The 18,596-nt window shown below is 40.4% G+C and overlaps 1 long non-coding RNA gene across 1 annotated transcript in view; it reads right to left on the bottom strand.

The window, feature by feature from the left end:
• LOC119156979 overlaps positions 1-18,063 on the bottom strand; it is a 95,460-nt gene extending 77,397 nt beyond the window's left edge. The window contains exon 1 of the long non-coding RNA XR_005107335.1: positions 17,955-18,063. This is a non-coding gene — a long non-coding RNA (uncharacterized LOC119156979). The remainder of the gene's footprint in view (positions 1-17,954) is intronic.
• Between the last annotated feature and the right edge of the window lie 533 nt (positions 18,064-18,596).

Genomic DNA, 18,596 nt, shown 5'->3' with positions numbered 1-18,596 from the left:
TGGTAAAAACTACTTTAGCACCATGATAGATGTGATAGTGAGACAAATTATTGACTTTATTGCTAAAAATATTATAGTTATACATGTTCAAGTCCTGTCAAGCAGTTGCCTTTCTCATTCCTGTATTAAACACTTCTCTTTCAGTGGATATTTGGAATATTGTATGTGTCTATCACCACAGCAGTGACATTTGTTATTTTGCTCATCAAAATGTCACCTGCCTATCAAGATAGCTAGGATAAGTAGGACTGGGAAACTTTGTTGAATCATGCACAGGCTTTTTGCTACCAGCAGATGTATTACAAGAGGCACTCACATTGATGTGAAACAGCAACAGAAGTCAGCTTTCCTGACAGCAAAGTTAAAAGAATTAATATTTGTCTTAAAAGGATATTTTAGTAATTGCTTCACAACATTAAGGGGATGGACAGACTATTAAACCAGTCAGTCCCTGACAATGCAGGATTGTTCTTATTGTAACTAGTGTTTGCAAAGGACTTTGAAGATGAAGAGGACCTCTGTAAATGTTAAGCATTGTGAGTACTACAGTATTTTGAGCATGTTTAGCTAGGACACTTGGCTGCCCTAAAATTCTGAAGAAAAACTTAAGTTAGGGCCTAGTAGGTAGCCAGGTGACAAAAGAGACAGGAAATAGGGATAACTAGGTAAGTGGAAGGCAAATTCTAAACAGGAAGGCAAAGAAGAAATGAGAAGCCAAGCCTAGAAACATACAGTCAGGTTTTGAGAAGTGACACCATTATGGCAAATGATCAACGCTGTTTCAAATATACTGTATTTCTCCACCCATCCCTGAATAGATCTTAAGTACCCTTCACCGCCTTGGAGTCAGATTGCTTGCCAAAATGTCTGTGTTACTAGTTTTGCAAGTGCTACCACTAATTGAAACCACATAATGTTGCAGATCTGAAATAAGGCAGTCAGGGCATCCCTGCTGAAAAGCTACCCAGCAGGACAACCCCTTTGTTCTCTTTTAAAATGAACTAATTCAAGGGAAATGTTGTCTAAATCATTACTTCTAAATGTATGCAAGATTTCCTCCACAACCCTCCACCACCCCCACCACCACCCCCTGCCCCCTATAATTTTCCTGGTTAGCTATCAAAGGTCTTTGCTGTTCCTGTAAACTGCAAAAATGGTTTTAATATGCACACTTGTCATTTCTAGGTGTATAAATTTTGCTTTTGCAGGGATTTTACGTGGCACATATTGTGATCACCTGTGGGTAGGGTAGTTAATTAACAAAGTCCAAGTCCTATTTCATTTAATTTATACCAGAGTAATTTAAACTAGGGAGAATGATCACAGCCACAGTCAGTAATTTAACTCCCCCCTTTCAAAGCTGTTTTAGTAATTATATTTTAGTTCAATGTTTTCAGGAAGCTTTTACGCCACTTGTTTTCCTGAACCATGCAAGCTCTTTCCCTTCCCAGCTCCCCTCAACCTTGGCGGTTTGTCCTTCTGGGTAGTGTTAGCTGCGTTCTTTTAAGAAATTAGAAAGGATGCAGCTGTCATTATTTTGTCAATCATAAAATCGAAGGCATGAAAAATGTCTTAGGAAGGAAGGGGGTTGTGTAATCTCTATTGAGAAAACAGGTTGTTCTCCAATACTTTCGGCAGTACTTTCACTTGACCTAAAAGAAAAGGGTGAAAGGTGGTCTTTTATTGTCAAGGCTTGGATTTCCAAGTGGCTCACTGGGGTATGTGTACATAAACATCATTTGATACCTGGTCTGGAAATCCTCAAAGCCACCCTCAGCACTTTTTGGGGAAGAAGTCATTATATGATTTCATTCTGAGCATCATCTTTGTTAAAAATTTTGGTGCTATACAAATAATTTAACTACATACATTAATATCAGTGGAAGAGAGAATATGTCTGTGGCCCAGATGAGAAGTATCCAAACCAAAGCATGTTCCTTGTCACAGTGAATGGGAAAACTGGCAATAGCCTATAACTGGTAGTATGCAACTAGTTCACTTGCAGCTTGACAATGAAGGCCTTGCTCACTGTGTGCCCCTTTTAAATCAATCCTTTTGGACAGCGTCTTTGAGACTTAGGAACTTTCAGGGATATAAGGACTTACAGAATCCAATTTTTGTTTTCTCTCTGAATAGATATATATTTATAAGTTCATTGTGTTGTCAAGATTCCAGAAAGATTGTGCAGTTTTGCTGTTGAAATTTTGATTGCAAAGTACTAGACAAGTAGGTTAGCACTTGCTTTTCAGTAGTCTAAAAGAGCTGGCCTTTACTGATGCTATTACTATTCCCAGTTAACCATATTTGCATCATACATGCATTACAATTTGAAATGACATAACGTCATAAATTCCTACCAGGTTCTGTATGTTTGCTACAGTTTATACACTGAAGACCAAACTTCTAACATTTATTCATGCTGGAAAATAGTTTTTATATGTATGTTTTCTTGACTAAAAATTCTTAATTAAGTACATCAAATGATTTGGTACTTTTGTAAAATTTCTTCCTGACCACTGCTTATCTTGTTTGCATGTATGGAAGCACAAATTTCAACAGTTACATCACTTTTAACTTAAGCAGCTGGTGGAAGTCTAATTATTTTTTTTTTTTGAGTCCATAGCCTTTGGAGACACTGATTTCCAGTCACTGGTTAGTCTCCGAGTAGTGGGAAACCTTTTGTGAAATATTTCAGAGGAGGAGGGAGGGTTTTCCTTTAGAATAAGAAAAGTGTCTGTGGATTTTGTTTGAAGATACAATGTATGATTAATGATTCTCTATTCACTGGAAAACAGTAACTCTCATTAAGTGAAATGGAAGTACATCAGGGTAAACTGCAGCCAAACTGAAAAAAGAGAGCTGAGCCTAGGAAATCCAAGCATCAACCCTTTTTTTTTTTTTCTGGGCAGTGGAAAGCAAAGTATAGCTTGCATTAGGCTTCAGTTTCCAGTGAAGGATCCAGAAACTCTGTTGTTTTCTATTTGCTGTATAGAAGATGGGTCTCGAGCTCTGCCAAGGGCTGCATGTAGCTTGTGTGGGCTAATGAGTGGTTATCAAAAAACAAGATTTATGACAGCAGTCAAGGAATTAATAGGCAGAATTATGAGAGCTGAGGAAGCCTTTGCAAATCCCCAAAATAGAGAGAAATCTCTGCTTGAATCATCTTCTGTTGTGAATTGGTATGGCATCTGCTGCTACAAGTCTAAAAGTGGAATGAATAGACAAAGAGTTTTAGATGTACAAGCTATGCTTAATCACCAAATAATAACAAATAAGAACTCCACAACAACCCTCTGTGAGATCACGCTCAAATTAGCTACACATTCAAGTTTTAGAGCAACAATTTCCTCACTTCTATTTATGGGAAAACTGTAGTATATATACCAGCCACAGAACTTCCTGCATCAGATGACACAGATGATTTTCTAATTGACTCACCCTCTATATTGCTTCATGCATGGTCCCTTAGGAGCTTTTTTTTCTCTGCAGAGCTCAATGAAGCTCACTGTAAAGCTCTTCTCAAGAACACCTCCTGGCCAATTTTTGGGTGTGAATAACAAAAATATTAGCAGAACATTTCATGGTGCCTAAGAAAAATGTTTTGTCTTTGAGACTTCATGTATTAAACCTAGCTATATCTATCTGCTCACTGTGTTTTCATGACAAACAGGGGTAGAAGAGCTAGAGAAGAGTTTGATTTTTAGGTAGCACTTTTCATACTGACATTACCACAGTAGACATAGGCAAGTTATCAGTGTTATCAGAGGCTGTTCAGTGCACTTACTGGATAACCAGAATAGAGCAGTCAGGTTGTGGTTAATTATAACTCAAAGCACTAGACAATGAGAACTTGTTGGAGTGGGAGAGTTAGAAAAACTTGGCCATAGACTCAGGGTGTATCAATATATCCCTAACCTTTTTCCTTTCCTTCTTTCCCCTCTCACCAAGACTCCCTCTTGGTTCTTGGAACTGAGAAAGTAGCAACCCAAGTTTTACTTTTCATCTGCTCCTTAATGTGCCTTTATCTTATTCAGCCAGGCCTAAAATATTGCACTTTGCTGCATAAAGGAATAAGTATTTTAGGAGCAGATTTCAAATGTATTAGACACCAAAAAATACAGTTAGGATCACAGCAGGATTTTTCAAAGGTGAAAGCAAAAGATACTCAGTGGGAATTTTGAGATCATCTGCTTTTTTAGCTGCCCACAAGACTTAAAAGAAACAAAACAAAACAAAAAGAAAACTCTACTGTATTTCCTCTTGAGGGTCACTGGCCCAAAAGCCATTTCCAGAGGAGCAGTGCTGAATCATTTAGGTTAAGAGGAAACTAGAATAGTAACCAGAAGCAGTGGAGCTTTTACTATTTCAGAAGAGGTACTGGGCCCATTGAAGTTTATAGGTTTACTGCAGAACAAGATGTATCTCCTGGCACTGCTGGTAGAACCCCTCCAGTACATCTTGACAAGACTGCATCTAAGGCCCCCAGATAACATTGTACTAGTGACCCACATTTACGTTCTGGGTATTAATAAAAATAAATAAGGCTCCAAAAACCTCAGACCAGCAGTAATTAGTATATTAATTCAAATAATGCTCTTTGAGTTGCTGCCTGAATTAAATCTGCCAAATAGTTTGAGATTAATTAACACCATGTTACGGGTCTATCCTGATGAAGCGATTCTATTTTGGATAGAGCTCCATCATAGCCATTGAGAAAAAGAACATTTAGACATTTACCCAACATGCGGAGCAACTGGATGTCTGACGTCATATCAGCATCAATACCTATACATAGTCAGGCATTTACTACAGAGACCTGGCCAGATATGCTGCCACTCAGAATCGCCCATAGTCCAGGGATTAAAAGTTTCTCGGAAAGTACAGGGCTCAAAGAGGGTTCTCTTACAGCATGGGAGAGTGATGTGGACATTCTTGGATTTTTCATTGCTGAGAAAAAAAGAGAACTTTCTCTAATTTCTTCCATGTATAAATGATGCCTCTCTACATTTCCACTACTCGGCTTTAAACAAACACAAATATAATACAAATTGATGCCTGAAAGGGAAAGAATATGCTTTTTAGAAGACTGAGTGAAAACAAATGTCAGTTTTGGGTCAACTGAAACATCTCATTCCACCCAAACCCAATTGTTCACACAAGTCTAAATAAAAAGTGCTAGAACCAAGCCATAAAGGCTATTGCCAGAAGCAGAGCTGCATCTGGGTTACTCCATGCTCTGAGGCTACTTGGCTAGCTGGTGTTCAGTCACTAGAGAAGAAATAGGTATATTTTCAATTAACAGATATGAAAAACGTAGTATCCTTTTGCCCTTTCTGTCTTCCTTCCCCACCTCCGCTACAGGTGGCTTCCCCATCATATGCTGTCCCACGCTCTCTCTCTGCTTTAAGCCACAATTAGCACATTTTCGTAATAAAAATAAGCCTCTCCCTCTGTCCTCCCAGCTGTGAGTCCCACCCAAATTCCCATTATGAATCAAGACAAGTCTATGTGTTTAAAATAACAAAAATTATGTCTTTCTTCCCTCCCCAGCCTCGATGCCTTTTTCCACCCGTCACCTCAACTTCACTGAAATATTTCCTGGAGGGCTCCAGAGTTTCTGCAGAGCTAAAGGCACCTTGACCATCTGATTTCTGCTTCAGTGTTTTCAGAGCAACGCGTGACCAGGGCACTGGGCAATAATGTCAAGAGTCTCCGTCACACTTGTTTAAGACAGTCAGATGAAATAAGCACGAAAGAACAAGGCAAGCTGGATGGAGGCCCAAAGACAGAACAGAGGGGTGAAAGTACTTATCTTGTGAACCTAAAGGAGTTTAGACTGTGGAGCTTAGCTTACTGACAAACAGACCACTGCAGGAGCACTCCTGGTTTGAACATTAGCTAGCATAGAGAATATGTAAGTATGAAGGGGAGGAAGAATATCCTAAGCTGGGCAGATTTACATATATTGTGCTAGGTGGATTAAAAAATATGTGCCAAGGAAACTTACCAATGCAGGAGTGCCTCTACTATTCTGGGAGAAAATGAGGGGCTTTCCATAGGTTGACATGGCATGTCCAGTAAGTCTTCCATGATACGGAATTACCTTGGGTTGGTTGGAAATAACACATTTTTTCCCTGATGAGAATGATAGTTATGTTCAACATCCTTCTGCATACCTCAGAGCAGTTCCTCTGGAAAACAATGGAGTCAGCACCTACTGAATACCTTAAGACACTCCAGACCAAGCTTATTTGTATTTACAGGTTATCAATAAAAATGCCGGAAATATTTGAATGATATATGTTTTCTGAGAGAGGTTTCTATTCTGTTTCTGTTCAGTGTTGCATGATTTCCAAGTCAAACACTATGGTACCACCTCTTGAAATCTGACCTAGGCTTTTTCAAACCAAAGCCTGCTTCATGCTCCTCAGCCTTCTACATCTGAGCTTTTATTCAGCATTCAGCTAGCTGCTCCATGTGATCAACTAAAACTGAGTTTTCAACCTTACATCCCTTGGCCTTTGAATGGCAACTGGGGTGGCTACCTTAAAGAGGAATGATGTTCTAGTTGAATTAGCTGAAAGGTCCAAAGGTGGCATTGCTTGGGTGTTTCTCTGTAAAATTTTCCCAAAGTGAAAAACGCTAAAATGCTGAGGATGTTTCTCATTTGAAGTGACTTCTCAAGCAACAACTACAACCTGCAAGAAGCTGCAACAGTACTTTTTGCTGTAAATAAGCCTGGCAAACTGATGCAGAAAGAAAGTTATTTTGTGCTTGCCTAACCTGGAGGATTGCATTAATAAGCATCAATGGACATGGACACTGGCTCAGTGAGCTGCTGGCTGAAAGGACATATTTTGTATGAAATTGTTAGTTTCATATTCTAGAGTTCCCTTTTCCCAGTGTCTTACCTCCATACACAGAATTTCAGACCTTGCTGATGAACTTTCCAGCATGTCAAGTGTGAGCCCTGTTAGCACCTGTTAGCAGAGCAGTGCAGGCACTGAACCCTGCCAAGCACCCTGAGCCTTCAGGGTGAGTGGCCAAAGTGAGGGCTAGCTCACAGCCACAGGCAGAGGCCAAAATTGGACCCTCAGCCCTTGGGCTGGGCGCTCACCTGGCTTGCTCTGCCCACTGCATGTCCCCAGGTTGAGCACACATGCTCCATGCAGGTGCCCCAGCATTTCCTTTAAAAAAAACAGGGCCTAGCTCAAAGTGATTTTCTGTTAGTAGGAAATATTCAGCTCAGATCTTACTATTAATTACAAGTATTCGTAAGGACATTATCCAGCAAGCCAGAGGAGACAATTAAAGGACTTATGACTATCTTAGTACATATAGCACCATTCCATTTCCTATATTCTTTGCTCTGTGAGTACTGTGGACAATTTATATTTATTTGTTCAGGCTTCTACAAGCTGTAGAGGCAAGGGTCATAAGCTTGCCATAGGTAGGCACCTCTGCACGCTGAAGAATTCGTAATCTGTCTTCCAGTTTTTCATTTTGTGATTTTACAGCCTGTTCACTAGCTTTGATGCCTCCACATCTACCAAAGAGTTCACTAGGACAAGGACAGTTTGATCCTTAAAAAAAGCGCAGCGGACTGTGTCTTTGCTAGGGTTCTGCATTTCTTACATACGCTAGGTTTATGCTCCAAAGGGGTGAATCTTGAGAACATAGTTGTTCCCTTCGAGGCTCAGTCTCCTTCTCCAGCTGCCATTGATGGAGGTGGTATAGCAGCCTTTGACGGAGAACAACATGTGGGCATCTCCGGAGACAGAGCTCTCTCTGGCACAGACTACAGCCAGTTTCAGAGCCAACCACTATGAATTTAGGTTTCCATCTAAAACCACTGCATCTTATCTGCTCATTAACAGAGACCAGAACAGCTCTTCAACCTGCAGCATGGTCATTTTTTTTCATGAATTCCCAGTACAAGTTAAAACATGCTTTTATTCTTCCCAAAACACAGACTGGCTCACCATGACTCTCTATCCCTGGAGGATGAGCTGTTTCTCGGAGGATCGCCTGCCTTTCAGCTCAGGTTAGTCCCTGCCCTGGCTATGCACATCAGGCAGCTTGCAGACAGCACTTACCAGCCAAATGGCAGCTGGGAGCAGAGGGGCAGCTTGGAAAGTGGCATATGGCCAGTGCAAGGGAAGCAAGATGGCTCGAATGCAAAGGGGGAAGGGATTGTGGGCTTTCTATAGCAGCACAGGAACCATATGCTTAGGGTGAGCCCTGCATGGTGCGGATGGTTTGGAGCAAGACAGCTAATAGATCCTTTATCACAGCTAACATTCTGTACTATTTGCATGGGTCAAACAAATTTTGTTCTCCCACAGCTCCCTTGGAAGAAAACCCAGTCCTAACCCTCCTAGGTCAGGTACCTAGGATGATGATACCCTTAAAGTAGGATAGGGATCTGCACAAACTATCTTCGCCCTGATCTTGACGCTATGAAGAACCTTTGGTGATGGGGAGTGAACCCAGGAAAGGGCATGAAGGATGCTAGGATTCAAAGCACTTAGCTAGTATCTTCTGGGAGCAGGGATCTGCAAGTACTCCTGCCTTTCCACTGGCCTTCAGGCATGTCAGACTGCAAAGACATAGGTAAAACTTTTTGATAATCCTGCAGACATGAGAAGTCAACTGCACCAAGTGACCATGATGAAAACCACACCTTTTTATGCCATATTATACATGGCGAAACTTCTTGAAGATGACTCTTCTTTGGTTTTGGTTGTTTGTTTTTTTTTTCTTAAGAGTACTGTTTGCCTGCATAAAATCAATTTTAGGCACAGATTGTACCTTGGGAAGATAAGAGTTTGAGGTAATAGATTTTATTTTTTCTATTTGGTTGCTGATTTATTATTTGGGCAATGCTGAAAACATGCTAAATGCTGTACAAACATGCCCAGGAGAAAAAAAAAAAGGTAAATTGAATCATTTACAGAGAACAGGCTGGTGCAGACTTTCTGCTGGGGTAATCAGGCAGGGGAGAAAGGATTAATGTCTCTGCATTATTAAGCTTTGGTGTGCTTGTCATAACCTTCCACCAGCTTTTGCGTTTATTCACTAAAACCTGGCTACCAGATGGCATTATTTGGCTTTGCCTGTGCTTCTGAGACACCCTAGTATCATCCTGTATTCTATCCAACACCCCTTGGTGTTGTTATACAGTAAGAAGAGTGAGTCTGGCACCTTTCATTAGCAAACCATGCAATAAATAGCATGAGATCCCCAGGAACAAGCTGGTGCTGTTTTAATGCTCATTTAAGTCTAGCATGTTTCTGGCCAATCTTCTCTGGATTTTAATTTATATTATAATTTCATATTTCTATTTTTGTTTCTGAAACTTGTTCTCTTTTTACCTTCCTGCATCAGGAAAAGCAGGCTTAAAAGCTTCAATCAATTAATTTCTCTCCCGTTAGTTTTCTGTCTTTATAATTCTAATGCCAGTATTGATTGGAGTTAACGCCTAAATTTTCTAGTATAAATAAAAAGCAAATTGGCCCAAATATATTTTCCATCATCTTCCAAGTATTTATTTCCTGCAGTATTTTTTGGTACTCTGCCTCACCCCAGTGATGCCTGTCAATATTTTTGGCTTTTAACACACACTGTACAAAAACATTCAGCAAAACTGATTTCTGAAAACAGAATTCCCCCCCCCCCCCCCCCAAGTCTTTATGAAGCAAGTTATGAGGTTAAAAAGTTACAGGGTTTCATAATCAGTTGAGCAATCATCCTCACATACTACTGATAGCTAGATTTTGGTTCTATTTATATTTGTCTTATATTTTCTATTCTGTTAAATTTGGAGCAACCCTTTGTAGTGCTGACTGCTGCTGTGAGCTAGGTCTTTCATCTCCCAGCTAGCTGAAGTACCTGTGGTGGCTACCTCCAGCCTTATGCAATGCAGAACTGTGTTTTGTAGTCTACAAAGCTTTTTTTAACAATTCTGGGAAACAATCACATCTTTTAAAAGTTCCAGAAGCTCTTTTAAAACAAGCAGCTAGTAAGCCCATAACTATGAGGTTTTATCTGTCAAGACTGGGATAAAAATTCCTAGATGAAAAAATAAGTTTGCCCCTTCAGCCTCAGTTCTCTTAAGGTAACCACTACAGACTGAAAGATATGTGGCTCGGTGTAAGATTAACTGAAGGATGCCTTTAGACCTCATATTCGCTTGGTGCTCAGACTAGGCAGTGAATCCTGAGTTGCTTCTGGCTGTGGCCATGTAGACAGGCCCTGAGCCCTCACTGCCTCTCCAGCTCTTCCCCACAAATGCCCCTCCTTTGGAGTGAGACCAGGACTTTTGCAAATACTGGCTGCACTGACAAAGTGTGTCCATAGGGCATGGGCTCTGCATTAGGAAAACCCCTCAGTGGGATCTATTTAAGATTATTTCATGATTGCTTTTTATTACCTAATATTAAAGGTGTAAAAGGAAAGTTTGTGGTCATTTGCCTGTATGCGAGGGAGAACTTTGATATCTTGCTGTCATGGGTTCTGTTGTCTCTTACAGTAAACCTCTTTAGAGAGGGCCTGGTGCAAACTACAGAGCCTGTGCACTTCCACACACATTTGCCTTTGCCTCTGAGCTGAATTCCATTTTCTGCAGCTAAAGCTCGAGGACCTCAAGGTACGGTTACAACATCTTAGGGCTCCACAGTTCCCTTTGGCAGTGCCTCCAAGTAATGGCTTTTGTTCTGTCAAGCTTGAAAGGTCTTGGAATTAAATTGCACATAGATATCTGAAGATGAAGCAGTGAACACAGTGAGTATCTGTAGCCATTCAGTCACAGTATTTCCATAATGCAATTGCTTACCCATTTAGTTAAATGATGTATCTAAGCAAAATACGTCTCTGCAGCAATAAAATATTCTACATATTAAACTATATTTGTCACATACTCTTGGATTCTTCTAGTGATACTAGAGAAACTCCAATGACACGAAGAGTAGGAATAAACATTTTTAATTTGGTCATATGTTCTCAGTGTTTCTATAGGACTGGGTTCTGCCACAAAGAAATCACCTGTGCTTGAATATGCACTAATTTTTCTCCTTTTGTAATCCAAAATGGAACATAGGACAAAGGTAAATACCCTTCTGACATATACCACAGTACAAACCATTTCTTGAAAGAAGGTATCACAGATGTTGCCTTCTTTTTTTCTCTCTCATGGGATAGTTAAGTGCATCTTTTCTTTTTTTCTCAGTGAATACATTATAAATTCTTAACCTGTTGCACTTTTTAGGTAATTTAGACCAGCTTCTTATTGACACCATATATGACCCAATGACAAATAAGATGTCAGATATTTATGTTGATACACTAGCCATATGAGAGGCTTCCTGTAGCTTTTATTTGTTAGCTTCTTCTCAAGTCTGCAAGGTAGGTCCTGCAGTTACAGACCTGGTTACCACAGGTATGTTTGCCTAATTCTTTGCCTTGCTTGCAGGGTAGTGTGTTCTAGGCAGCAAAAGGGCCTGGTGGGAAGATCAGCATTCGCAGCTGAAACCAAAAGACACATTTGTTGCATCTGAAGACCCTGCACTAGAGAAGCAGCTTTTGGTTTCATTATTATCTATGCAGCAGAGGAAAGGTTTGCATTTGTTCATAGAGTTTGTGAAGTTGCACAATTAACATCAATCAATAAATCTGCCATTTAGGATCTCTCAGGAAACTGAGAGTTGCATTAACTTTGTTCTCCAAAATCAGTGACCCTAGCAAAGACCTGATGAGATACTCCTGCTGCTGATGAACATCATTCACACAAGCAGGGAGAAAGCGGTGTAGTCAGGCCCTGGGCTGAGCCCCATATGTGCTACAAAGTTCAGTACAACAGCCCTCACACTTTGCCTCTCTTTAGAAGCCGCTGTGCCATTGCCTTTTAGTCCCCTTATATAATTTACAGTGGGTCGTGTCTCATTGTGCTGTCTTTGCAACACAGCTCCCTTTAGAGATGCAAAAGCCTGCTTTGCTGAAGACACATATACAAACCCCTCATTAGGACTACATAAAAGGGCCAAGAAAGTCTCCCAGTGCACTTAAAGGAGGTTTTACCATTGACGTCAAGGAGGCCAAGTTCCCACCCCTTTTCCAAGCAAGACTAAAACACTGAGGTCAGGTGACGGGTACACATTATGCAAGAATTACAACCACCAGGACAGAAACACAGTAGGCTGCCATGTAAGTTTTTAGCGTAACAGGATCAATGAGCACCAATGCAGTTTTATGAGCATATATTTACCTATACATGTCACCATTTTGAGGCAGAGCTTATGTGTCTTAGGGAAGCACTGCAAAGTTCCCACACCTTGTTATATAGATGTTTTAAAATTTGCTGTGCATAGTAAATACATTCAGAAAGATTTATTGTAAAAGTTGCCTTTCCAGCTTTTTCTAACGTTAGCTCTAAGCAAACATGCAAACAAAAGCCTTACAACCACACGTGGAGATATGAGCGAGTAGCATTTAAACCACCTGTCCAGGGAGCTACTTTGGGCTGTGAGATGTGCCAGCAATGGAAAGGTCAGAATGAAGATGCTGGCAAATGGATAGGCAGGGTCATATCTTAACACGTAATACAACTGTGCTAATATGTCAACCCTTTGGCTCCCCTGTCAGTCTGAGTCCTGGGACTGCTGCTGGGGTTGGGAATGGCAGACAGCAGCAGCACAGGTCCCTTCTGCAAGCTGACGTGTATGAGTGGCTGATTATCCATTTGTGCTGCTTGGGTGTGACTGGGTGGCATCTGACGAATTGGAAGGAGCAAGGTGTGCTCAGCTTTTGGAGCGGAAAACATGAGGGCAGAAAGAGCAGAAGGAAGACACCTTCTCCTACAGCTCTGGTGGTATCACAAAGCCAGCAGCACTCAGATGCGTTCAGGGAGTGCACAGACCCCACACAGAGACAGGAGGCTGCACAGGTGAGGCAATCAAATATGTGACCTGGAGAACCCACATTCAGGAGAGAAATCACAGAATATTATCAGTTCTGAGAAAGTTCTAATCTCATTTCTCGTTTCTAATCTGATGAGGAGTGGCACACACTAGCATACACCAGGACAAATGAGTAGGCTAACACTTTCCCAGTTAACTTCTAGGGAAGGCCTCTTCCTGAAGAATCCTGGACTGCCTGAAGTAGCAGGGTGATACAGTCATCCATGGCACAACGACTTTGCAGTAAAAATTGATGAATAAATCAGAGAGAGAGAGGTATCACAATTGGCAAACTCATCAGCAAATGTCAGAAGTCCTTCCCCATAACCAGACCTTTCCCAATGTTGAAACAAAAGAAATGGCCAGAAATTTCTGACTAAATATATTTCCATGGATTAGCCTGCATTTTCAAAGCACAAAAATTTCTGAAGTACAGATTCAACAAGTTTGAAATGTGAATATTCCTTTGGTGCAGATCACTTCCAGCCAGAGAGAAAAGGGAAAACCAGTGACTCAAAAAATGTGATTTTTTTTTCCTTCCAATTTAAAATAGACAAATGCAACAGTTCTGTTTTGTGATATTTTCCAAAGACCATATTTTATGTGTTCCAGAGTGGAACAAAAAGAATTTGAGGTCTTTAAAGTTATCATAGAATGAAACTTTTGTTCTCTGGCCAGTTATATTAAGCAGTCTTGAAGTTACAAGAAATGCCTTCAGAAATTAGATATGTAAAGGAAAAGAGGGGCACAGGGAGGTGAGAAACATTGCTGTATGTTTAATTCAGGAAAACAGTGGTCTGCTGTCATTTCTGTGATTCCAAGAACAGTAGTATCTTAAGGAAAACATGTAAAATCTTTGGAATGGAATAACCTTAGATAGGTGAGAACCCACCCACAGAACATTTAATAATATCCTAGCAGAGAGATAGAGTATTTTTTTTTTAAAGTTGCCTTTATCTCTCTCCAAATAGCTGTGCAGATGCATAGCCCAACCTCGCAACTTTGCAAACAACACTTGTGAATAGTTGATAAATTCTGCAAAAGCCAATGTCTCCTCTAGATTTGCAATAGATTGAGACTGGAATTTATTAGATTAATAGTTACAGTTTGGCTGTCAAATGCTGAAAGCCAGAGACTTCTTTTCACTGGAAAAAAATGTAAGATGGTCCCTTTTAAACATTTTCATGTTTCTGAAAAGAACTTTGACGCTGTTTCTGCAGCTTATGAAATCATTATTTCTGGAGGAGTTATCATCGCCTTGTAGTTCACCAGCTGCCTAGCCCTTTGGTATTGTCTTGCCTTTAAAAGAAGGCATCAGAATCAGCAAAAAACCCTGCAATGATTGTTAGTAGAATTTCCCAATGTAAATACAAGGAATGAATCAGAATATGGAGTTCAATAAAACAGAGTTGTGATCAGGATAGATGACAGGCTTGCTGCCTTTCTTTCAGTGCTTATCCTGAAGCTGCTATATTGGCTAGTGAAGCTGAAAGCCCTTTGGGACTGAGGATGCATCTTGTTAATGTCTGTAAAGTCCTTGTCACATTTTCAGCTCTGTGTTATTATTAAAGCCAAGTTGCAGATTCCAATGCTGTACAGAAAATGAAATGCTTATTAAAAGGAACAGTACTGTGAAGCTCAAACACAGTGTCTACCTGCTTCATACCATTTAGACAGTGTGTCCTTGTGCCTTGTTTGTACAGAACAGAGAATCCCTGATCTGCAGGTGAACAGTCCTTGCAATTGCCCACACTACAAATGAAAGCGTTTTACTGCATATTCTTCAAATGAAACAAGCGGGGAGGCCCTATGTGTTATACTGTACTGAGAGAGACAAAGATATGCACTATGAATTTATTTTTGTTAACAGTCAGAGAAATAATGCTAGTTATTTTAACTCACCCTTGGAGTTGCTGCTCTGAAGGAATGTGCTAAATGCTGTGCATTTCTCATGTGTCTATTTGAATATGAAGATTCAACAGCATGAGGCTACATCTGTTCTAAAAAAAAAAAAAGATCAGTGCTTGGCATCTTGGTGTGTGCTGTGCTACAATTCATCAGATTCCTTGTAATGTAGCTAAGATCTACATTTTTAATATTGGCTAGTAGTGCCTCCATTTTTGGGTTGTTAGCCTAAATTGCCTTATAGATGTTGGATATTCTGGGAGTGAGTACTCTGCTGCTTTGAAAAGCCTTAAATGAAAAATCCAATATTATTTTGGGAGGCACTCCAGAATTATCAGTTGCCTAAATACATGAATATTTCAAGTGGTCCTGAAGATAATAGTGCTTGAAAATCTCATGCAATAATATTCTGAGATGTTGTAGAGCTTACTTCCCATTATATCTTTCAGCATTGATTAAATACTATTTGATACTTCTTCCAGAGTCCATGAGAGGCTCTACAAGACTTTAAAATACCTTGATTTGGAGCTGCTTAGTCACTTCAGAAGCCCTGTTGCTCAGTTTGAATATATAGCAAGTTCAGGTTTTTTTCAAAGGCAAAAAAAGCAGCACACTATTTTTTCCATGGGTTCAAATTTTGCAAGTCATTCCAATACTTTTAGATAATGAGGCTGGAATAGTCTGAACAAGTGCAGCGAGCAGTGTTTAGTACCACACAGAATTAAATTAGGGACTACACAGAAACAGCTTCCTTTGAACTTGAAAACCACAATAAATAAATAATCTCCCGAAGAGCTTCAGTTTAGCACAAAAAAACAGAGAAGCAGGTGCTGATAATTTTATCTATGTCAAGCAGTAGTTTAGTTAACTGGCTTCACTTTTGGGTTGCAAGGGATGCAACAACCCACCAGTGCAACATGTGAGATGCTACATGCATTTCACCCAGCGTTAGGTATCTAAAAATGGCATGTGTAAGCTGGTTGTTTGTGTTGCCTCACTACTCACTGCAAAGAGACTGGCATATGAGGGATGTCTAAGGGAGGCTGCAATGAATAGCACTTTTGAGATAGTGCAGTTATTTGAGAGAAATATCTGCCTGGATTTGCTAAAAAACAGTATAATTCAACTTTTAAGCACAACCAGCTCCTTTGGAAGAGATGCATTTCCGTTACTGTCTTAACTGTTTTATTAGGTCAGTCCTGCACGTGGACGTTTGCATCTGGTAGAATCTGTGCTGCTGAATTCACCTGCAAACACACTTCCTATCACTTTTAGAAGTCATTTGTGTTCAACTTTTTAAAACAGAAGTTTCAAAGCTGCATCACAGAGAATTTGTGGAAACAAAATTTTAAACTGGCACATGTGAGGATCTGCTTCATAAATGCTTAAATATGTAAAAAAGTACTGTGTGACTTCTGATGAATAACAACTGAGCAGCACAGCTTGACTTTCAAATATTCATAATCAATTCATTAAATAAGGAATGAATGGAAGAAAATTATGATCACAGATATTGCACAAACAGAAGGGAAAGCTAAATGACAATTCTGATGTGTCCTCTGAATATTTTCATGAGAAAACTGTATTAATATTTAATGCATGTATTACCTTTTTCAGTCAGCTCTAATTTAAGTGAATTTCATTCTCTGTGAAATGTCTGCTAATAGAATACTAATGCTACTAATAGTTGCTTGCCGTACTTGGGGAGGCAGGAGTTAATATTACCAACGTCTGTGTCTAAAGATGTTATTCTTAACACTGAATTAGAGAATGTTGTAGCCATGTAAATTTATAAACTAGCACAATAGAAATGGAAGCAGCGTGTCAGAGTGAGCTATTTAATCTATCTACATAAATACGTAATCTCACAGATGGCAAACAACCCCAGATTTGAGAAACAGACTGTGAGCAATACTGATACTAGAGAAAAGCACGTCCCTAAACCGGCAAAAGCTGGGGTGTCTAACAGCAAAGTCAATACACCATGTTTCTAATTAGACTGAGCTGCCAAAGACCTGCCTTGAACTGCTAGCTAATTTTCCCAGGTCTGTGACCCACTCTGTGATGGAAGGCACTGCTGCCTCCCTTTGTGCACCCCAGGGTCTTTTCTGTATGGGCTACTGAGCGATCCCTGCCAAGGGTCTCCAGCCTGATGAACAGGGGAACCTTCCACAACTTGGGCAGTGCCTGAGGATGCCCAGCCCTCCCCCTTTCAGGGCTGGCACTCCTGAGCCTTTCTGATGCTCAGGCCTTCCAGGACTGATAGTAGAACTGGCCCTCAGGAGCTTCCTTGCCTTCAACTGTATGTTTCAAGAACAGACACTTGCCACCTCAATTGTTTTGGCTCAATCCAGTTCAACAGTACCTAATACTTAGGGAACACCCTAGTAGCTACACCTTTGGAAAAAGAAAAGCAAACTGCATGCAGGATCTGCTACAATTCCTTGATGTGAGGAGACTTTTCACTCTATTTCATACCACTTCTATGCAACATAGTATTTTCATTCCAAGAAGAACAAGGAAATAAAAAACATTTACAGAGTTACCAAAAAGTTCATGAAGAAACGAAGGGCACAGCCATACACTGACATGCTAATATAATACATACAATTAAAGGAACCGAAGGCTTAATGAGTGCACTGAAGAAAGGTTATTTTAAGTGCCTGATGCTAATAGTTTCTCAGTCAGCTTTCTGATATCTATGGAAATGACTGACTTTAAAAGAATGCTTCTATGCAAGTTTAAATAAGTTTAAAAACAAACTTCTCTACAATAGTATGAGTGATGGTCCTAGGTCAATTAATCTGCAGATATAGCTAACTGGAGCAAGAAACACCAATCACATGGGAACAAGAAAGATCTTTAAATGTTTGAGCATGAAGAAATACAACCAGGCTTGCTGCACCAGTGTGTTGAAGACTTCATTGCACTGCAAGGCTCACTTTTTAGCTAGGCCTTTGCTAAATTTCTTTCCTAAGTCTGGTTTACCAAACAGGATAAGCTGAACAAATTTCATTTAAATAATAATAATAATAAAAAAAAATGGGATCTACTTTCTATTGGGGTTGAGATGAACCACCTCAGTTAATTCCTTACCCATGGCACCTCTGTCTGATGCCAGCCAAGCCTTAGAGGGAGACAGGCCAATGCTTTAGCAGACAACAAAACCTCTTTTCTTAAGACATTTCTTCTCACACTAGAAAAAAAAAAAACAAAACCTGCTGGTTTTTCTTTCATTGTATATTTAAAATAAACCTTCTGTCCTTCCTGGGGCAACTCCTGCTTCCAAAGCCGTCTCCCTGGGAGTGAGATTTGGTGTTAATACTGTTTGAGGGCAAGAAGGAAAGGCAGGTGACCTGGGAGCCAGGCAGAGCTCTGGCACAGGGGTCGGCAACGCCTGTCACAGGTGGCATGTGCCAAGGCTGGGAGCTGAGCATCCCTATATGGGCACCATGAGCTGTTGTGGGTGGGAAGCTCCCCTTGTGCAGCAGTGGGTGCCCACAAACCCACTGATGAGCAGCATGTCCTAGCTGCCACTAGCTTTCACCTGGTAGGTTCAGTCCCTGAATTGGGAAGGAAAATAGTCTGGCCAAGCAGCACTGAAAAGTTGCCAGAATCTGCTCTAAAACACAGAAAGGGGGTTTTACACTTTACGTGCTCTACCATTCTCCCATCCTCATGCATTCAGGGGATATATGGATACAGGGTGGTGCTAAATCCAGACTCCTTCCTGGGGGA

This window comes from Falco rusticolus, chromosome 13, assembly GCF_015220075.1.
Source record: "Falco rusticolus isolate bFalRus1 chromosome 13, bFalRus1.pri, whole genome shotgun sequence".
NCBI classification, from domain to species: Eukaryota; Metazoa; Chordata; class Aves; order Falconiformes; family Falconidae; genus Falco; species Falco rusticolus.
The sequence above is the reverse complement of the archived record's forward strand: the minus strand, read 5'-3'. Positions and strand labels throughout refer to the sequence as shown.